The sequence below is a fragment of the Sceloporus undulatus genome, chromosome 4 (genome assembly GCF_019175285.1).
Source record: "Sceloporus undulatus isolate JIND9_A2432 ecotype Alabama chromosome 4, SceUnd_v1.1, whole genome shotgun sequence".
Taxonomy (NCBI): Eukaryota; Metazoa; Chordata; class Lepidosauria; order Squamata; family Phrynosomatidae; genus Sceloporus; species Sceloporus undulatus.
Window position 1 is genome coordinate 236,885,587 of NC_056525.1, and position 7,568 is coordinate 236,893,154.

General features: G+C 39.6%; 1 long non-coding RNA gene across 1 annotated transcript in view; it reads right to left on the bottom strand.

Moving 5' to 3' along the window:
- The window catches only part of LOC121928858, an 11,091-nt gene extending 4,389 nt beyond the window's left edge, over positions 1-6,702 (bottom strand). Inside the window, exons 1-2 of the long non-coding RNA XR_006103585.1 lie at positions 5,330-6,702; positions 2,256-2,407 (exon numbers count right to left, since the gene is read on the bottom strand). This is a non-coding gene — a long non-coding RNA (uncharacterized LOC121928858). The remainder of the gene's footprint in view (positions 1-2,255; positions 2,408-5,329) is intronic.
- Positions 6,703-7,568: the final 866 nt, after the last annotated feature.

Consider the following 7,568-nt stretch of genomic DNA (forward strand, 5'->3'; position numbering starts at 1 on the left):
AAGCATTCTTGTGGATGCTCCTTCATTCTGTGTTAAGTTACAGAAGAGTAGATGTTGACTGAACATTGAAGGAACGCCTTGACAGTGAGAGCGGTTTGGCAATAGAACCAATTGCTTTGAGGGGTGATGGGATCTCCTTCTCTGAGTTCGTCAAAAAGAGGCTTTTCGATTCTAGCAGGTGTTTGGGAACTGGTTCTTTTATATAATGGGCTTTATTGTTTTAGTTTGTACTGTTTTTCCATCTGTTTCTAAACTTTTTTATAGCGTTGTCATTTATTTTATAGCCATCAATCTACATGCTTGAACTTTTATATTTGCCAGGGTTAGTTTGGGTTTTTAGCTGTACTGTGTTTTAAACGGTTGACTCGAGGCTGGTTAACATCAAACAACAAATTGCCTTGAAACCTGTGCTGGGAGAAAAGCAGATAGTAAGTAAGTAAGTAAGTAAATAAATAAATTTCATAGACAGTTTAATATTGTTTTAATCATTTCTTTTGTATATTTTAGCTATATGTGTTTTTCTTGGATCTCTTTTATTCTGTAAGCCACTTTGTGCCCCCTTTTGGGGGGAAAGGCAGGATATATATAAAATAGTTGATGGGAATTGATTGTTGATTGATTACCCACCTCTGTTTATATCATTTCCCTTCTACATCCCAACAGGAGAACAGTGGATTTTCCAGGGGTGTTTTTTTACACAACCTAAAGTTTTTTGTTCTTTTTCTTTTTAAAAAAAAAATTCTAGCCATTCCATCCTCAACACTGTCTTGATCATCTTTAATTGGGTTGCATTATTCATACATAATAATATACTGGTTAGAACCACACTTGCCAAAGAAACAAACTATCCTCTTTCTCAGTCTCCCCTTCCTCTACTACCTTATTCTCAGTCTGCACTGCTAGGCGTGACGTTCCCTTTTGCCATTTGCATCCCCAATGCTCACATTTTATGAGAGTTGCCATAAAGTGGAAAACGCCGAGTGACAGCTCCTAGATTGGAGACACAAGCAGCCCTCCATGGGCTGTTTATATCTTTTTCCCCTCTTTTTTTTTTTTTTTTAGAAAAAAAAGAAAAAAGAAAAAGCCGTGAAGCCATAATACACTAAAACTCTAATGTGCCTCCAAAATTACCTCCTCTTTTATTTAGGGTTATTCCGCCCTTGTCTTTCTTTATAGCTCTTATATGAACTGAATGGGGAGATGGACAAAATAGGGCAATTTCTTGTTACTATATGGAATGGGTTTAACTGTCAAAGTTACACACATGTGTGTGCACACACACATATAAGAAATCCTCCCCCTCCCTCCCCCCCATTTTTAATCAGTTTCACTGTTGCTGCATTTATTTCTATTGGTTTAGCAATGGGTTGTGTTTTTTTTTACAGTGTTGGAAAGGAAACTTAGATCAGAGAGGTCTACAGTATGTACCTCATAGCCAGATTTTAGAAGCCTTCTGCAAAAATCATCAGTTTGGATCTCTGAAATTATCAGTACTCTTTCTCTGCAGAAGCCTTTGGGAAGGAATGGGCAAACAGAGAGAGAAAATATGCCAAGTTGTTGTTGTTGTTGTGTGCCTTCAAGTCATTTCCAGTTTATGGTGACCCCAAGACAAACCTATCAGGGGATTTTTGGCAAGAGATGTCCCAGAGGCAGTTTGCCATTGTCTTCTTCTGAAGATGAGTGTGACTACCCAAGGTTACCAGTGTGTTTCATGGCCAAACTAGGAATCAAATCCTAGTCTTCAGAGTCATAGTCCAACTAAAACCCACACTATTCTGGTATCCCTCACATAAAAGCAGACATGTTCCTGAGCATTATCTCTTAACAGAGAATTGGTAAGAGGGGCAAAAATACATGAAATGAATGGGGCAGGTTCCTACCCATAATAATAATAATAATATAATAATAATAATAAATAATAATATGTTTTATTTATATACCGCTATTCCAAAGATCATAGCGGTGAACAGCAAGTAAGCTAATTAGCAAGTAAGCTAATTTGCCCCCAACAGTCTGGGTACTCATTTTAGCTCCCTCCTCGGAAGGATGCAAGCCTGAGTCGAGCTTGGGCCCTTTTGCTGGTCTTGAACTCGCAACCTTGTGGTTTCGAGTGAATGGCTGCAGTACAGGCATTTAACCACTGTGCCACCAGTTCTACGTGTTTTAGCAAACTTTTAATAAAAAACTAACAATATGCCCATGTCAAATGAAACAACAACAAAAAATAAGCAAAAAAATGAAACAAAAACATTTACCTGGTGACTTCTTCCAAAATGCACCCAAGGATGACTTTCTTTCAGCAGGCTCCACTTTTCTTATCATATTTGATGGTTCCCATCATAATCATCATCAAAAGAGAAAGATGAGGTGATGGTGGTGGTGGTTGTGGTGGTGATCAGAAAATGGTCTGGGACAGCAGAACTATAGTTTATTCATTTAAAAAAATACCCAGAAAACATACAGCAACAAATACTCAAGTCTTCAGCAACCCCCCAACGCATTTTAAGATTCCTAACAATCTTAAAATGCGTTGTCCCTGCAACTCACTGGTCAGAAAGCTGCTGAATCTGCTCTAACACTGTTTCTAATCAGCTCCAGAAAATCTCACAAGCTCCAGATAGCAGCTACATAGATACAGGGAACTAAACTTCCATAAATAAATTCTAGCATGATGTGAAATTTAGTTCCAGTTCTTCTCTTATGGTATCAGGGTTGCAACTTTAGCAAAGGTCTCATCACTTTCCAAGACTGGGTAAAATATATCCTAAGTACACCAAAAGACACAGGAGCCCAGCCAGAAAAAAAGTTAATGATCCTGCCTGAAGAAGGTGATATTCATCATATCTCACAAGCTTCCCACCAAGTTAATTCCTTTTCATTTTGTCTGTGTAGGGAACCACAATTAATGTTGCAACCATTTATATACATCCTTGTACTAATGTGGAATTACTATGCAAGAACTTATCACCAGTGCCTGTACTGAAACACGCAGAGATAAGCAGGGAAGGGTGTAGGAATAGCTGGACAGAAGATGAGGAAATGATAAGAAAAGCAGTTAAAAATAGAGGATCTTTATCTCCAAATTTCCAAACATTTCCAAACAAGTATCAGAGACAACTGTGCTTATTCAAAATAGGAGGAAAAAACCTTAGTATGGTGATAGGATTGAAAAGAGCAGGAACTATTTCATTTAGAAAAACACATGAACGGAGAAAGGACAACATGTGACTATAGATATACGAAAGTATATTTATAGCAATGCTACTAAAAGTAGATCATGGACCACTGCTGGTCTGTGAGCCACTGGATGACAGTCTAAGCTCATTTCTAGGAATGAAAGGAACAGTTATGGGCACAAACATGGGGCCAGTCCCTGGCACATCGGAGTCAAACCTGCTGGTCTACCATATCAGAGAACCAGTGTGCTATAGGGGTTTGAGTGCTGGACGAAGACTCTGGGGACCAGGGTTTGAAATTCCACCCGTGCACGGAAACTGACTGGGTGGCCCATGGGCAGGTCATAGTCTCTCAGCCAGGAAAACCCTGTGATAGGTTCACCTTTGGGTCAGCATAAGTCAGAAGTAACTTGAAGGCACACAACAACAATAAACAACCATATCAGATAGTTTAAGAATTAAGAATAGCATTGTAGGATTTATGAAGATGATTATGATGATTTATGATTACCATCATCATTATCATCATCATCATCACCACCACTACCACCACCATTTTTTTTCCCTTAATTTGAAATGCAACATTACCACAAAAAGTATGGTGTAGGGGGCAACCAAAAAGCTCCACTGGTTCTTCATCAAGCAAAGTTGTTAAAACATTACAACAATATTTTAGTTAAAAGCCTGTATTTTGTCAAGATGTTGCTGTTCTCAGTTCAGGTAGTGTTGGGGGGACATTCAGGCAAGCAGGACCCTCCTCATTCTGGCCATATGGGGGCCAGAATCCAGGAAATAAAATTCTAAGTTCAATTAGCAAAACAAAAAGAGATGCTCCTCTTAAGGTCAAATTAGTTTGCAGGGCTCACCTGTCCATGTCTGACTTTAAGACAAAGACCAGCAAGGACCTTTAAGTCACCCATTGACAACACTGCTCACTGTTATCCCCATGGTGGGGATGTAATGTATTCCTGTTCCAGTTATAGTAATTATTTCCGAACTTGCCTCTATACATATAGGCTTGCTTGTGTATATTTTATGCAAATCTATATCCTCTTTTGTTTTGATGATGCATCAGTTGCCATGCTAGAGACAGCAGCCAGGGCTGTCTTGAACACATTTCCCCTGTCAAGTTGTCATCTCTTTCTGACAGCCAAGTCACGCATTGGATTAATATGTCCTCTCTAGGAATCTCTAGGTCCTCCGGTGCAATTCTGCCAGATGTTGGCCATAGAGTTGCACTACAGGAACTAGAGATTCCTAGAGAAAACACTTCTCTGAGCATTTATAGGTCCTCCAGTGTGATTCTATGGTCAACTTTTGGTAGATGTTGACCATAGAATTTTGCTAGAGGATCTAGAGATTCCTGGAAGGTGTTCCCTCAGGTTTAAAAATACTGATTTTTTAATTTGCTGTTTGTTAACTTTCACAAGGGTCCTACACCCCTATCCCAGCAGATGTGGAAGACCCACTATACCTCCAACTAAGAATGCAGAAGAAACACCTTTTAGGTATACCAAGATTCTGTGATTCTAAGACTCCAAGATTCCAGTTTCTTCTTCTCCCTGCTGGGAAGGAAAAGGAACCCTTTCCTCCAAACAACAGCAAGATTTGAATTTCTTCTTTCCCCTCACACTTTCTATTCTAAGTCACCAAAGGAAACTCCCTTCTTTCTACCCACACCAAGGCTGCACTTGCTTTCTGCTCCCTGTCCCCCAATCTAGGCAGGTAAAAGCTAGCCAGTCCAGGCACCATTCTTTATTGCTCAAAACTCCACAGTGAAACTTCATACAGCCTTGCTCTCTCACCCTCCTCTTTCTTTTGCCTCTCCCTCCTTGCTGTCCTGCCTCGCTCAGCTGTACAGGCACACTGGAAGAGCTATAGATTAAGTTTTGATGGAGAAACATCCTAAATTTGACATGAAGTAAACTGGGGAAACAGAATTTGAGACTCACCCACCTACAAAGTGCATGTGGCTGAATGGACAAGGAGGCTTAAGATTCCTCAGGTTTGGGCCCCTCACCTTGACCCACCTCCGCTTCTTGATTTATTTAATTTATCATGCTAGTATCCCACCCATCAACCAGGAACACCAAGCATTACTAAATGATGAGAGGCAACCAAACTTTTGTATTCTTCACAACAAATTGAATTACCAGGCCAAAGACGTAATTTCATTGTGGCACATCACAGCTGCCTTTTATGTTTTTAACTCCAGCATGGCACAAAATGTTCACCATTCTTTTCTTCCCTTGGTCCTACTTGTTTTAACACACAGTAGGATCTGCTGGCAACAATGGACCTGGAAGAAGTTCCATTAAAGAGAAGTTAAATGGTTTTGAAGGTGTTACGATCACCTGTAGATTAAATTGTATTATTAAATTACACACATACATACACAAACTTTTTTTTAAAAAAATCCTTGTGTCAGAAATAAACATTTAAAGAGTTGCTAGACATGTGAAGCTTTTTGATGTGGGAAACTAGGAAACCACCACTGAGGGGAGATGTAATGTTGTTTTCACAGGAACATAATGATTCCCAGCATTCAGCCTATGGCCCCCCCAAGATTCAGGTTTGAGGGTTCATTTCTGGGACAGAAAAGTATATTTTAGGGCCATTGGGTAATCCAGTACACCTGTGCTATACTGACAGATACTTTTCAATGGTAACTACTGTACGTACAATTATATCACAGAAGCAATACCAAAAAAACACCAGTTCACCAGATGTGTCTTGGCATTGCTAACCCCCTGGATCCAAAAGTATGTGAAGCAGTTTTCAAATCCCTTGAGCTCAAGCTTTGCTTTTTGACAGCATTCCCATATAGGGTTTGTAAACAAAGCACCAAAAAAGGGCACTGATTTGCATAATATTTGTATCTCTTACCTGAAATGCTTAGGACCAGAAGTGTTTGGAATTTTGGAGTTTTTTAGATTTTGGAATATTTGTATATACATAATGAAATATCTTGGAGGTGGGAACCAAGTCTACACATGAAATTCATTTATATTTCATATACACTTTATACACACAGACAGAAGGTAACTTTATACACAATATTTGTGCATGAAACAAACCTTCTGTACATTGAACTATTGGTTTTTGGGATTTTATGGATTTTAGAATTCTGGACAAGGGAGACTCAACCTGTACTTATTTTTGTATCTAGAGGCATATTTAGAAATAATGTCTGGTATTCTGTATCAGTTACCTTGTTAAGTAACAGTTACCTCGATTGACCTAGTTCTTGGTAACCCTAGTTCTAGTATGCTAGAACAGTTTCCTAGAACAGTTACCTAGATTTAATCATCTATAACTGTCTCATACTCAAAATCACTACTTATTCACAAGTGTGACACTATTTCCTTAATCGTAACTTCCTCTCCCCAACTTACTTGACATCAGCTGTATGCAGAAAAGGAGATCCATTCTGCTTAAGATAGGAGCACATGTGAATGACACTTTTGTCAGCTGGGGGGGGGGGGGGAATCAGGCCAGGAACTGTTGCTAAGGTCCAAAACACACTGCAGAAATGATCCAGTCTGAGACAACTTTAACTGCTCTAGCTTAATGCTTGGGAATTCTGGGAACTGTTGTTTTCTGAGACCTTTGGCCTTTTCTGTCAGAGAACTCTGGTGCTACAATAAACTACAGTTCCCAGAAATTCCTAGCACTGAACCAGGGCAGTTAAAGCAGTCTCAAACTGGATTATTTCTGCAGTTTATTTTGGACAAGCGTTTACTTACCTAAATAGCTGATACAGGATACTGGCCATTTACTATTGGATCATGTCATGATGATGATGATGATGATGATGATGATGATGATTTCTTTATATCCCACCAATCTCAATGATGCCTGCTCATGGGGAAAACTGCCATCAGCTGAGTGATTTGACAGATCAGTCTGCTATCCAAACATCAGCTACTGACAGGCAACTTCAAGGCTCTGCTCCCATGATGAATGGCTTTGCACCTTAAACCAATCCTGAACCTAATTGCTCTTTAAACAGAGGAAGTGTTGGCAACTATTTATTTATTTATTTATTTATTGTCTTTATTTGTATCCCACTCTCTTCCCAGACCTGAGACTCAGAGCAGCTTCACAACATTAAAAAACAGTACAATTAAAAACATAGAAAAAGTACATCAGGACTGAGGAAGTGGTCCTCCCACATCCCCGCGATATTATTCCAGGTATTATCTTTCTAGGGACATGGTAGCTCAGCAGTTAAGACACTGATTCTGTCGATTGGAGGTCGGCATTTTGAGGCCCAAGGGCTACAGGATGGAGTGAGCTCCCATCACTAGTTCCAGTTTCTGTCAACCTAGCAGTTTGAAAGCATGCAAATGGGTTGGAAAGCTCTTCCTTTTGTAAAGACTCAAGGGTGCA